The following is a 14842-nucleotide window of genomic DNA, read 5'->3' as shown; positions in this document are numbered from 1 at the left end:
AGATTTTTTTTTTTTTTTTTTTAAATCTGAAAAAGAAGTAAAGTCCTCCTGCTGGCTGAAATAATCACAGTCTCCCAACTTGGCAAATTAGAGTGAGCTTTCAAAAAAAAAAAAAAAAATGGCAGAGCTGCACTAAACACCTTGCCGTTGGCAAAATGAGCAAGTCCTGCGCTGTAAGTAGAAAGCAACTAATGCATCCTTCTACTACAATTTCTACTTTCCAAAACCATTTACTTCCCACTATTTGCAATTTGTGATGAAATAATCCTTTTTCCTTTTCTAAGAAACAAAACGCAGATTAGCGAGCCACAATCAAATGACGTTACATGACCAGAACAACTTGCTTTTTTCCTTTCAAGGCTGGAATCACAGATCATGGTATTTTCCGACACAGATACAGAGAAAGAGAAACAGAGAATCCTTCACCCTTTTGCTGGCACACTCAGTTTTACCTTCCTCTCTTTTCTCCTCATGTTGCCTCTTGAAACGAAGTTATCTTGGCACACATCTTCTTACCCCAAGGGTGAAAATTAACAGCGAGTACTAACTGTTGACAAGAACTGCTCTGGGGGTGGTACTTTGTTTTGAAACATACACAGAAATCAAGAAAAATCTTACTCCTGAAGGGTAGATCCTAGAGTCTCTGAAGAACTTCCCATGTGCATATTCCATAGCAAAATTTGGTTTTGAGACAGTGTATGTATAGAATTTATCCGGAATGGGGAGGTGACTGGAAAGACTGCAAGAAAGTACAGGTGATTCTGTAATCAAGAGTCTAAGCCAGACCTACTGCAAGGTTTCTATGTATAAGGAAGAAAATGAAGACCATTTCTACCCTAACTGGGAGAGAATACTTGCAAGCACCTAATAAAAAAAACCAAACCCAACAAACAACTTAAGCAGCAGCAACTGGGATATTTAACATAGCACAGACATTGTTCTGCTATACTAATCAATCACGTTCACCCAAGACCAGGATCCATTCAGCTGCTCCAGTTGAGTGTTTCAGCCATCCAGAGACAAGACTACTACATATCTGCCACTCACATCTCCTAATGATGACAGTATATCTGCTCGTTGCTGCTAGAGGCAGTAGGCTTTGAGAAAGCCAGGGCTTTTTCCCCAGGCGTAACAAGCACAGAGCTGCCAGCCGCTGGTGTTGCCGTCTAGGGAAGCTATTCCTAGAAAAGCAAGAAAAAAAAATGTGTGGGCTGAGCTGGAAAGACAATGTAGAAACTAAAGCATGTAGAAGAGTCCTTTGTAACAAAAGAGGTGAAGAAAATCCCCATGTCTGCTAAGATTTAGGTTGATGACCTTCCCCCGCAGCCAATACCCGGGCTTTTTAGGTATACCGAGCTTGTGGGTGGGATGAAAAACTGCTTTCACATGCCACAGAAAAATTTTACTGTGCCCAGCAGACAAATAAAGTATGCTAAATTTCCTGGACATTTTAATATTCATTGCAAGGCAGAACAGAAACAAACAAAAACCCTAGAAAGTCTGCACTTTACAGAACTTTCTATATGTTTTGCAGGTTGCATGGAAACCACCTGCTGATGCTGCCAGAACAATTCAAGTCTGTGTTTGACAGGTCCAGACCTACTGCAAAGAAAGGAAAATCCCACATGGGAAGCCTAAGTGAGAGAATGACTTCAGCATGATAGATGGAGATGTTCCTGGGTAATTCAGAAGAAATTTCTTCTTTATTTTTTATTTTTTTTTTTAACAAAAAACCATACTGGCCATCAGTTTGAAATTTAACTTTTACCATATTCTTAAATCTAGCTCTAGAAAAGAGAAAAACAGTCAGCTACTGAAGTTGCACACACTCTACCATCCTCACACTGCTATTACTACACTGGCAACAGTGATAGCTGTAACTGTACATGCCCATATAGGAACATCCATGTAGCTGGGATGCCACGTTTTACCCCTGCCATAACCCAGGTTAGCTCCTGGTGAGACAATAGGTCAGCAGTAATTGTCCATACTAAGACTCTCTGAAATAACTACATAAGGATGGCAAGACAAAAGTTTTATAAAATCATGTTTTAGAAGTTTGAGTGTAGTATTAACATTTAATGAATACATTTGTATAGTAACCCAGGTAGATTATTGTCTTCCTGTTACAACAGGGTTTTAGTCTGTAGGGTTTCCTTCCTTTGAAGCAAAAGTGAACAAGCACTGCCAATGACAGGATACTAGCCTAGCTAGATCTAAGATAGCAATTGTGGATTTGCCTAGATCCTAACACACTATCTTAAACGGACAAAAGCATCTAGCAATTCTCACATCGTCACAACTAAAATGCTAAAGAGACAGAAGAACTAATTCTCAACTATGCATACACTTTTAATCACGTATTCTTCTTCACATACGTGTTTTGCCTGACAAAGTCCAAAACCTAAGCCTCAGAAAAGTTAACTAAACATATTCATAAGTGGCTTGAGTATAACAACTCAGTTGATTAAATATTTGGAAGAGTCCACCTGGAGGCTTTGAAGTGGAGAATAGGACCAAACGAGAGCTCTGCAGGTGGTAATACACTCCTTGGGAATCTACCAATAAAATGGTAACAATCCTTAAGCTGAAGCAAAGCCAAAAGATTCAAGATCGGAAATGAAGCTATAAACAGCAAGAATGCAAAAGTTTACTTCCTGTACCCAAGGTTAGCAAACTATTACAACTTTAAGGTACATGACAGTAAAGCTACTTTCCTTTCTTACTTACAGATTTAGCCTTGAAGGTGTTCTATACACTTTTTCAAGCTCTCGCTGAATATTTTAATGTTATACTTAAAGATCTTCCTGCATTCCGAGACAATTCTTATTATTTTGCTTTGATGCTTTTTTCCGTTGGATGTTTTCCAGATGAAGCTCTAAATTGAAGTTCAGCAGAAAAATGATCAGAGCACTACATTTCAATAACAGAAGCATTGAAAATGTGGCCTTCAGTGTATTAAACTCATTGCTGGGAGCTACATATGAAAATATATTACCCACCTCAGAAAACTCTCCATTGTTATAATTTGGTCATTTCACACACCAGTGATCAATCTCAGCTGAGCACATTCTGTAAGTCCACACATAATGATAAAAAATTAGACGTACCAGAGAAAAATTAAAGCCCTTCCTTTGTGAACAAGTTTATTCACCTAGTGATTTAAAAAAAAAAAAAAAAAAAAAAATCACTTTTCCACTGCTTCTTGCTGTGATGCTAAACAAGCTGAAGATATATAAATTGTTGATTACAAGGGTCAATGACTCAACAACCTGCATTATGTCCGCTTTGCAGCAAAACCTGCTAGGCACAAAGAATCAACTTTAAAAAACAATCTTAGAAGCACGCCCAAATGAAACTTTCTTCTTTTGAAAAAGCTACATACACATTAAATACTACTCGTTGTTAATCATGCGTCCCTTGTCTAACTCTCCTTAAACTCAGGATTTCTACTCTACAACTCACTTTCCTTTCTCTACCCTTAGAAATTTAGAAGTTTCAGATTGGTGTTGCATATGAAAGCCTCAGAATCAGTGATTGTCACAAATTGTATTACACACACATCTACAAGCTGAAAACCCCAGGCTACATTTCAGCACAGAACAGAGACTTTTCATAACAGCAATGCTCTGGAGAAATGTTACTAAAAAGAGACTATCCAGCTACTGGAAAACAGAAAAACTTAAGTAAGATTGCTTCCGCTGCCCCCCAACTCCCTATCACACTGACATCCAGTGCTGAGCCTCATCACATATTTCTCACTATGGTAGATCTCCCTCTCCCACAATAAAGAGTGGACAAACAGGGAGAAGATGTTGCATACGGAAGGAAAGTACGGTGTTATTTTTATAATTCATTTTAGTCCAAAGCTAGTTCACACCAGTAAATTCTGCTCCAATTTGGACGACAGTGGTATTCATAAATTCAGTTCAGATTTAACGAATCATTCCCAAATACCAGGCTGCAGGCATACACATATGTAGGTAGAAGATGAAAAGACGATATTCAACAGAACAACCTGTAAGGCACCGCGTACTTACTCCCAGCCTGAGCAGATAAAGCAAACAGACAACCTCATTTCTGTGACTGGTGTGCAACTACATGCTTAGAATAGAACAAAAATATCTTCATCCAAGTCCTATTCACAGCTGTTAGTTTAATGGAAAGACTCTTTCAACACAAAGAATACATGAGTAATAGCCTCCACAGCACCTTTAACAGCAAACTGTTAGACAAGGGGCTTCATAACACAGCAGCTGGATGTCATTCAGCTTTAAGTCACTTGGAAAAAGTGAATTAACCAGACTTGTATTTCTAAGGCAATGACCAGTGCCCCCAGTACTGCAAAGGGAAAAGAATTGGGGAAAGGAGGCGGATTCAGATGCTTTGAAAGAAGGATTAGAGCAAGGAGCTGCGTGATTCAAGACAACGTATGATGATCACTCTCACACAGCAGCTGCAGGAACATACAAGACTTCTCCACAGGACAGTTACAGACATTCATTTTAGCCTTCCGTAAATTTACAGTATTTTAAAACAATTGCACCAAAAACAACATAAAAACAATGTAAAGCATTCACTCATGACTTTTCTCAATGTGAAAATGCTTCTTTTTATTTAGCGAAAGACATTTATTGACTGAAACATGTGGGAGCCCACCCCAATACCCTAATGCAATGCTGGAACATATTCATGGAAGAAAGTTTAAAACAATTATACAAAAAAGTTGTATGTGAGGGTTCAAAAGTGTGGATAATCTGTCCTCATGTCTGAAATCTCATTGACTGTATTTCTGTATTTTTTAACATCACTTTTAACTGCAATGTTTCAGTCAAATCTTGCTCATTTTATTCCCAGATGAGTGTAATCGTGCTAGACAGGATACAGGGCTTTTTAGTTTTATCTAATGATTTTGGTTTTTTATTTGCTGAAATATTTCTGCCACATGAACAGATTACAGACAACCCAAAAACACATCCCCTCACAGTCAAGGCTATCTACAATCCTAACTATATACAAAACACTGCAAAATGGAAAAAGAGGAAGAAGAAGACTAACAAAGCCACAAAGCAGAGGTGATCAGTGTCTGTTTAGATAACACAACAATCAAGGTATAAGCCAACTAAAGTTTTTTTAGAATGAAGATCAAATATTTACAGACTTTGTAAAATAAAATGGTATTTTTGTAAGAAAATCTAAAGGTGCATCTAGACAACCACCAAAACTATGAATTATATTGATACTAGATGCAAGAATTCTTACCGAGTTTTGGGGTTTTGATTGCTGTTGAGTTTTTTGGGGTTGGGTTTGTTGGGGTCTTACATCTATTAGGCACCACAATTTTAGAAGGACAGTGTCACCAATTTAAACAACCCGTTGAAATCTGGCTGCTTAACATCAGGTGGGGTGTCTTGCAAACTGAGCACATCCCCTATGTTCAAATAGCCAGTGCCTGGAAAATAGCAGAAACAAGAGCCAAGGGCTACTGCCAGTCAACCTCTAGTGTAACTCCACGTTGACTCACCTGCATTGATGATTCACTGGCATCAGACTCAGGATTGCTATCCTTGAAGAATAAAACATTTAAAATTTACTACCTGCTTAGGAAGCACAGTATAATCTACTGAATACCAAGCTAATTCTAATGCTATGTACACTTAGTAATTGTATGTATGCCATTGCTGCAGAAGGGTACGGCAATGTCCATTAATTCAGACTGCAGTTACGTATGGTATCTTCCTTTCGCCACAAGTATGTCACTTGTCTCAAAGGAATCCATATGATCAACTACTTAACTGCTAAAACTGTCTATTCAGAAAGAATAAAAAAAATAAAAGAACAGTACAGATAAATCACAAGAGCAAGCTGGAAAGACTTTTATCATAGAAAATGGAAGCTAAGTCTAGCTGTACCATTAAACAATGTATTATAGCTAAAACATGGGGGGGGGGGGGGGGGGGGGGGAACGTTTTAAAATTGTTTATTTCAATGATCTGCATTAATATAACTACCTGCAAACCTCAATTCCTCCAAAACAGGTATTATAACCCTCAATGCATCTAAGGGCTTTTCTTGCATCACATTATAACTTTTCTTTTTTTCTGCTTTCATACAATCTGGTTTTCTGCTTTAAATTTGAGGTTTCCATATTTTAAAATTAAACACCAAACTAAACCATTTCTTGCTTTCCCCATAAGGAACTAACTTCTTCCCATCAACTTAAGCAGGCATTATATCAAGCACTGCCTGATCCATCCCTGTTCCTTAGCATCTCAGTATTATCATTCATTAAACAACGCTAAACTACTAGCAGTCCCACTGACTTTATGGGACTGCTGACAGAGTAAGGTAATGCACAATGCATAGGTGTAAAGTTTGTCTGTAAAAAAAAAAGCTGGCTATGTGACACTGCAAGCAGAAGTTCAGCATGTAATTTAACATAAGTGTCGCGACAAGTTAAAGAATGTGTAACTACAAAAGAGTTAACCTGCAATGTAATTGTGGTTGTTGTCTTGAAAAGACGTACTTATGGCTCAGCTTCGTGTTGTTTAAATAAGAGACATTCACTCCAATAGGACCACTCAGGGTATCAAGCACACGTTTGCATTTTCAGGGGGACACAGCAACAGCGGGAAAAGTCAGGATACAAAACAAAGAATGAATGTTTTGGCAAAGCCACAACGTTGCATCTTCCTGACGTTCCAGAGAGACGAAAGGGATATCTGAACAAAATAAGCATCCAGGATCTCCAGTTGGCAAAACCGGAAAAGATACTAATCGAATATAACCATCAGTATTACAAGACAGGACTAACAGCAGAAGACACATATCGCTGCAGTAACAACATTACACAGACTTTAACAGTTTTCTGTCATAGGAGGTCTGTAACATTTCAGTTTGTTACAATTCCCCATGCATCCCTTAAGAGCCTCAGAGTTCATAAAAATGATGTGTCATATTTTGATACTTGTGCTAAACACAAGCTTTATTATTACCGGTGTTTAAACCCAATACAATCCACACAGTCCTTACTGAGCTATCTGATTAAATTTCTAATATTCATGAACTAGATTTTTAATATTGAATGCTCAAAATGATTTAAGTCTTTTGATGTAACGGAACATAAGTCATTCAGTGTCAAGTGGAAGGCAGATCCTTTATTATAGCATTAATTATTTGGGATATTAGCATTAATTTCTTTCTCTATTTGAATTAAATGGCATTCAAAACAGTGTGAATTTATGAATTGTCCACAATATAATTATTTCTATATTATCCCTGCAGCCCTAGCAGAAGAACTGAAAATGTAAAGGAAGAAGACTGATCATCAATTTTTCTTTTAATCTTTTTTCTGAAAGACAGGAAAGGTGAAGCTCAATATGTTAATACTCCAAATGACTTACACTTTTTTAATGTAAAAATACACACCTTTATACCTATAAACACCATCTACATATTTTTGTATCCAACACACAACGATTAAAGGAAAACACATTTAAGCAAGATATACCATAGCCAGTTTCTTTTACGACTGGAACAAAACCATTCTTAATTAAATCCAGAAAGATGCAAAAATAGCAGGAACTTTTACAAAATTTCAATACTCACTGGGAAAAATGCTACTTCTTAACTTATATTTCCAAAGTTGCTACGTCTACGGGATTTCAAGTTCTGGTAGGAAGGACTAATTAAAGATACAAACACGGTACTTTTTTTTCCCAGAAGCTAAAGGGTACCTTTTTTTAATTCACTTATGTTACAGGTATAGCCAGACAATATTGCTAACAAAAATAATTCACAACTATAAATAAATAAACACCACTCATGTAAAAATGCACATTTGCAAATCATATGTATTAGTTAACAGACCACTAGATACTGAAGGACCATAACCCAGCATAATATTCCCATACAAAACACACAAAAATCAGTACTTACAGGTTTTTATCCAACTTTACAAGACACTTGAAGTCTGATTAAATCAGAAACAGCTGTCCAACTGAAATTTCAACTTCACGAATAAACAACAGCCAAGGCTAAAAATAAGCCAAACAAACCATCTGTGCCACTGCCCCTGTTCGCAGCCCATCTACACAGGTGCCAGCTCCCATCGCTCCACTCCACAGCAGAACTAGCATGGGGTGTTTATATTGTCACTGACTGATAGCACTAACACAAAATGAAAAATCAGTGAATAAAGTGCCCACTTCCGACGTAAAAAACACTCAACACTTATCCTTCTGGTCTTCCTGAAGTTCTTACTAAACACTGAAAGCATCTAAAACATACACATCTTTAAAGTGACCGGATGAAGTCCAACTACCTTTTTTTTCTTCTACTAATCTAGCAAACAAATTTCCAATCTAAAATTACCAATTAAATTTTCAACAAACACTAAATCTATTTAAAACAACACAAACAAGAACCCAAAGGGCACTTGCTTTTCTACCTGAACTCAAAATCAAGAAAAAGCCTACAGTAAGTATTGCTAAGCCAGGTGGAAGCGTGCATTTGCTGCAGCCCAAGTCTCCTGTGGTGGAGGGAATCCAGAATCCTTGACATGTCATCATTCAAGATCTGTCAAATTTGATAACACTCTGTGTGTGTCTGGAGGGACACCATCCATTCAGGGAAATGAACATATGATTTGTTGTCATGACAGCTATCAAAATTCAGCCCGAGAACACATCACACAGCCACGTAGCTCTCCTTCCGTATTAAAAGGTTGAAAAATACTTTCCTCATCATCATCCGAAACATCATTAGGATGTCAACTAAGAAGTCAACTCCCTTGGAACAGCCGTAGCCCAGGACAGCACTGGGAGCCAAGTCTGACACACAATGGATGTGGGAGAAAACAAGTGTGATGAATACACTGCTATTGTAAGAACAGGAAGGAAAAACCTTGCAGCCATGCCATGCTGAGGGTGTTCCTATTGCATTAAAACCAAGAGGTCAGTCCGATCGATGCTTGGGACTCCTCTCCTCCGGTATCAGTGCCAGGCTCTGCTAAACAGGAGGCTTAATTTATTGCCGTTCCTTGAAAGTTTTATTAGTCCAGAAAGCCCTAAAGAAATTTAGAGTAATACACTGATTTAACTCTCCATACGTAGAGTAAGTTTTAACAGGATTTAGTGTTCCTTTTCTCTCCTAAACCTGTGAAAGGACTACTCACAAACTGCTTTATTTTACTATATAGTTAACTAAAAACTTAATTGGTATACAAAAAGGATTATTTACGCCATCTTAAACTTGACAAGAACAAGTTAGAAAATCCCAATATATTTAATCTATATTTTGTATGCTTAATGAACACCACCATTCCTTTCTAAACCTTCCCATCCTGTGAGGATCTATTCTCACTTTGAAGGAAAGATTTTAAAAGTGCTTAATGACTTCTGAAAAATAATATAAATAAGGACTATATAGTTAAATCAGAAGAGAAATGGACTAATTCCTTTTAAGCAGCTTACTTTGATTTTCTTAAAAAGCTAATTTTTTAAAAAATGCTGCACTGCTAGCTGAACCCAGAATCTCACCCCAGCATGAGCACAAAGCACCTGCTTTTGCTAACCTTCCTCCCATTCTCCTGCAGGGTCTCACAGCTCCTCCGTACTTGCATGGAGCTGACCCAGTGTAACCTATAGGGAAAGACAGCCCAGGGAAGGCACTCAACTAAAAGCAGCTTCTCACACCGTAACAGGACGTGTCCCTGCATCAGGAAGAGCGTCCGCAGCCTCTAGCCTCTTGATAAACTTCAGCATCTGCTTTCACACCCCTGTCACTTCTCCTTCTTAAGGCCCTCACAAGTGCTCTCATAATTTCGAGAACTCTGAAACTTTAAATGGCTCAGAAAGCTAAACTCTGCCTTTCTACCAAAGAAGTAATAATCTGAAGGCCTGCTCATTTATTTTTAGTTATGGATCCATTTTGGGTGAACAGTCCAGCCCTGGCACAGCAAACACTATCCACATCCACACCGCTTCCAAGGACCACGCGTTAAGATACCTGCTGCAGCGACAGAGGAAGAAAGAGCACTACCTATCATAAGAGCACAACCTGCTGAAACATGACAGTAATGACTTACCATCTAACTATACTTGTTTGGGTTTTTTTAATTAAAAATCTTCTTGGAAACAAAGGTTTGGTTTTTGGTTTTTTTTTTTAAAAAAGGAGGTTGCCCGAGAACGTTACTACCTGGTTTTGCAAACACACTAAATATGCTAGATTTTGTCTAATAAGGTTTCAGCTCTATCTGTGGTGTATCTCACTACCTGTTTTCACATCTATTTCTACAGTTGTCTGTACTCTGCAGTCAGTAACCTAGATGAGCTGAGGAAAACTGGATCAAGTTTCTTCAGCCTAGATTAAACACACACCTGTACTGCATACATTTTGCATCTGTATTTTGTCATGACTGTAAGAGAGAAGCACATTTTTGAGAATTCAGGTATCTACCAAGAGTCCCAGCATGTCTACCCCACTGTCTGCTTCACGGGATAATCAATATTAGTTGCTTGTCACCATATTGATACTTCTTAATGAGATCAGGACCAAAACCAGCACAACAGACGTACGGAGGAAAAAAAGCCTCTAAGCCACAAAGTTTGCTTCTACGACTTTGAACAAATGCTGACTAGACCAGCACATCTGAGTTTCCAGTCTAACAGATGTTTTTCTCAGCACAAGTATTTCTAAAACTTTACTGTCATCGGGTTATTGTGCATAGCTGCAATAATTTAAAATGCTATGGGTTGCTATTCTCAAATCAAGATTTATTCCTCTGCACCTGAATTCTTAAAATTTACAATACTCTACTAAAGCTTAAAAACATACACTGCCAGGCCACCTCACTGCACACAAAGTTATTTATGTTGGGTTTAAAATATGACCTCACTTCATTAATGGTGAGAAACAAATTAATTTGTTGTGTCACATATATTTAATGGAATATAAAAATATATATTTCATATTTCAATGCACTTCCAATTTACTCATTCCATTAGCATTTATGAAACAATTAAGAATCCTTATGATGGGGAAAAAAAGATTACTCCAAGAAAAAAACAACTTAACACTTGAAAGAATTACTTTACCCACCACTGAACAGAGCAACGGTTTAATTGGGCAGAACACAGACAACTACATTATTATGAGGAAACTAATGGGCCTAATTGAATCTGCAAGAAAAATTTAAACGGAACTACCTAAAACAGAAATGAGCTTAGGATACCTGAGCCAACATTCATAAATTTGCAAAGCAAAACAAAGAGAAAAGTCATTTTCAAAAGGTGCAAGTCACCAGGATCTCATGTAGTACATTCTTCAGAAGACTGGACAATTGTGCAGTAGTTAAATGCATAGTATGGGCCTCACGTATACGCTTTAGGAGGAAGAAACAACGCTAGTTCCCACATTACAAACACCATCCAAATTCTCCCTGAAGGTCTTCCACTCCAGGAACTAATAAGGATTCCTGACTTTCACTCTGTGAAAACTATTGTTCTGCAACATTTCTGCATACCTAGTAAATACAAGGATAAAGTGTATTGCCTTTAAGTTTGTTATTTCAGCAGAAGTAGAAAGCAGCTTTCCTGCAGAGTGCCTCAACTCTCTGCCTCTTCAACATGCCAGATGACCTACTTCAGGGGAGCAGGGTGTCCAGCGACGAGCGCCCAGCACCTTACCCCAGGTCTGGCTAAAGTAACCGAAACACGGTAGCATCTGGTTTCACAGACAGTTCTCAGCTCTCTAAAAACTCCTTCAAACATCTCTAATAAATCCCCACCAGCAATCCCCCTTCCTCAAAACACAGAGCAGGGGTTGGGGTTAGGACCCACAGCTTAGAAACCATCAGTCCCTCGATGTAAACAGGAAATATTTTCTAGAACATACGCTTCAGATTCATAAGATGCCTTGGTTTTGATTTCAAACCTGCAGCAAGTAAATTGATACAGCACCTGTCTCCATGAGTCTGGAAGCAGCTTTTATGCTCAAGGAGCATGAAAAACACAGATACTCTGGGTAGTTTTGCTGCTGCTCAAGACCGTGAACAGCAAACAAAGCTATCTGGGCATCACCTTTTGAGTTGCTACTATTATGGCTTCTACAGAGGAAAGCCACAAGCGCCGCAAAGGAGCAACATACCAACAGCAACAAAAGGTACGAAAAAACAAAAAGACCCAGACACTACTGACCTTGTCTCTCCTCTTCAGCTGACAGTAGACATGAGGTGACACAAAAGACAGCAAATACCTCTCCTTACACCCCCACACAGCTAGCCAAGAAACTATAGAAGAGAGGAAGGGCAGATACTAAGTCCCCTTTCCTACTGCAGTAACAAGCCAAAGGCTGAAGTTTTGAATTTATCATATATTCAAGTAGCAAGGACGTAATAAAAAGGGTCATCCAGACAATCAAGGACTAACTCTGCTGTTGGTTTTAGAAAAACATAGCAAAAGAGATTTTGTGTATCATTATATCACAACAGGCAACTGTAAATGTCATCTGGTAGAAGTAAAAGACCAATATAACAGCTAATGTTGCAATGACAGAACGACAGCAATGACAGCTAACATAATGAGTCTGTATCCGTTTCATGGCCTATATAAAAATATTTGCTAATTACAGTCTTGATCTTTGTGGTACAGGTGCCATCTATCTCTACGCTTATTCACTGTTCCCAAAAGTGACATCTTCTGTCAAAGTCTGAAGAAGCAAATCAGCTATGAAGACAAAGCAATCTGCTTAAGTGTTTAAACTGACTTGAATCAGAGGATTTCGATTGCCAGAGTTGTGAAATCAGTACTTCTAAGAAGCAACAACATTATTTTACTTCAGAAGTTATAATCCTAAAAATGAAAACACAGTACTATTATCATCTACGTCGTGCTGACTGCTTCAGATTCCTAAAAAGCAGTGGCAAAACAACTACTTCCAAACAGAAATTCTTCATAAGCTCCTACCCAGTGAGCCCTTTGAAATTCCTCCATATTAAGTTACCAGTCCAAACTCCTGATGATACAAACCACGCGTGGTTAGGCCATGAAAATTTGTTTTTACAAAGGCCACTACAGCGTTTCATGAAAGAGAAGTCTAACTCTCCTACGTTGAGTCACTACAACAGTAGCAGTATGTTCCTCAGAAACAAACATTGCTTCGCAGCATGGAGAAGAAACGCGGCTCAGCTAAAAAACACTTTAAATTCTTGCCGAGGTTCAGTCAGCATTCAGGTTTTAAAGTAACAAAAGGACAGTTTCGAGCTAAATGCTACCTCGAAATCACGGAATAACCCCGATACATGCAGAGGGCCGCACACACTGTAAAAAAAACGAACCGTGGGGCTTGTTAACATAAGCACTAGAGTCGAGAAGCACTCACGATTAGCCGGTTGCCGGACAGACCTGAATTACAAACCTGAATCCCGATCCGACAACTTTTATCTGAGGTGGGCCACAGTGCCCAGCCTGCCAGCAAGGGGCATCCGTTAGTGTGGGCGCGTTTTTAATTTAAAACAGGATGAAAAGACTTACAAACTTAAGAAATTTTCCTCCCAAAAGACCCAGGGGTGCGCTTTACTAAACAGACACTACACGAGGTATAATTTAACATTGGTTTTTTTTGTTTTAGCCTCACCTCCTTTACCTACATCAGCATCGACTGGGCGTATATCGCACCGCGCTCCTCAAGAAAACCCCCGCCTTCAGCTCCCGTAAAGCCGGGAACGGAAAGAAAGGAGAAGCAAGCAGGGGGGCCCCCGGAGGCCGTGCCCGTGGCCGCAGCCCGGCGTGACCGGCGGCCGGTCCCCGCGCGGGGCGGCGGCGCTTCGCACCGCGGCCGCTCCCGCCCGGGAAACTTTCCGGTTGCGCCGCGCTCCGGCCGGGAGGCGCTGCCCGCCTGCCCCCGCCGCCGGGCTCGCCGGATACGCCGCCTCCATTCGCCCGCCGGGCCGGGCCGGGCCGGGCCAGGCGCGGAGCTCCGCGGGGGAGCGGGCCGGGGGAGGGGGGGGGGTGTCCCGGCCCGCCGCTGCCCGCCGGCAGAACGGCGGGTGGCACAAAGCAGCGGCTGTCACACACACACACACACGCACAAGCAGCAACTCGGGAGGATGAGGAGGAGCCGCCCCCGAGTCCCCCCCCCGCAGCTGGACGTGGCACACAAACACCTCCCCCCCCAGCCCCCCCGTGCCGCCCCCGGCAGGTACCGGCCACCCCCTCCCGGGGCGGCGACGGGGCCTCCGCCGCCCAGGTGACACCCGCCCCTCCCCCCGCTCCCGGCGGCCCTTCCTCCCCCCCCCCGCCGCCCCCCGCGGCCGCCACAAGTTTACGGCGGGCCCCGGCCCCGGCCCGCCCGCGGCCGCGCTTACCTCCGACCGACCGGCCGGCGAGCAGCGGGGCGGGCGGCGGCGGGGAGGCTCCCAGCCCAGGCGGGCTCCGCTTCTTTGTCTCCTCGGCGGCGGCGCCCGCTCGCTCCCCCCTCCGCTTCCCTCTGCCCTTCCCCGGGCGGATGCGGGCCGCGTCCTCCGAGAGGGGCCAGCCGGCTCCCCCCCTTCCCCTTCCTCCTCCGCTCCGCGCCGGACGCGTCCAAGGCCCCGGCCCTCAGCGGCGGCTCCGCTCCCTGCCTCCCCTCAGCCTGCTGCGCCCGGCGGCGGCGGCGGCGGCCCCTCCCCCGCCAACCGCCCGCCCCCCCCGGCACAGGCACAGCCCCCGCCCCCGCCCTGCCCTTCCTGCCGCTGCCGCTGCCGGGATCGCGCGGGCGGGAGGAGCTCCCCGGACTCCCCCTCGCCCGCCGGGAGGGACGCCGCTCCCCCCGCCCCGGCGCAGGAAGGCCGGACCGGGCCGGG

At 41.8% G+C, this 14842-nt stretch overlaps 1 protein-coding gene across 4 annotated transcripts in view; it reads right to left on the bottom strand.

Moving 5' to 3' along the window:
- LOC141919487 (cytoplasmic protein NCK2) overlaps positions 1-14621 on the bottom strand; it is a 155988-nt gene extending 141367 nt beyond the window's left edge. For 2 of the 4 annotated variants that reach the window (XM_074815156.1, XM_074815155.1), the window contains exon 1: positions 14366-14621. The gene's annotated coding sequence lies outside the window, so the exon portion shown is untranslated. Of the gene's footprint in view, positions 1-1047; positions 1182-2730; positions 2879-14365 lie in introns of all 4 variants that reach the window. The other 2 variants (XM_074815157.1, XM_074815159.1) reach the window with 2 other exon arrangements.
- Between the last annotated feature and the right edge of the window lie 221 nt (positions 14622-14842).

The sequence above is a fragment of the Strix aluco genome, chromosome 2 (assembly GCF_031877795.1).
Source record: "Strix aluco isolate bStrAlu1 chromosome 2, bStrAlu1.hap1, whole genome shotgun sequence".
Classification (NCBI taxonomy): Eukaryota; Metazoa; Chordata; class Aves; order Strigiformes; family Strigidae; genus Strix; species Strix aluco.
Note: the sequence above shows the minus strand (reverse complement) of the source record. Positions and strands in the feature narration are given on the sequence as shown.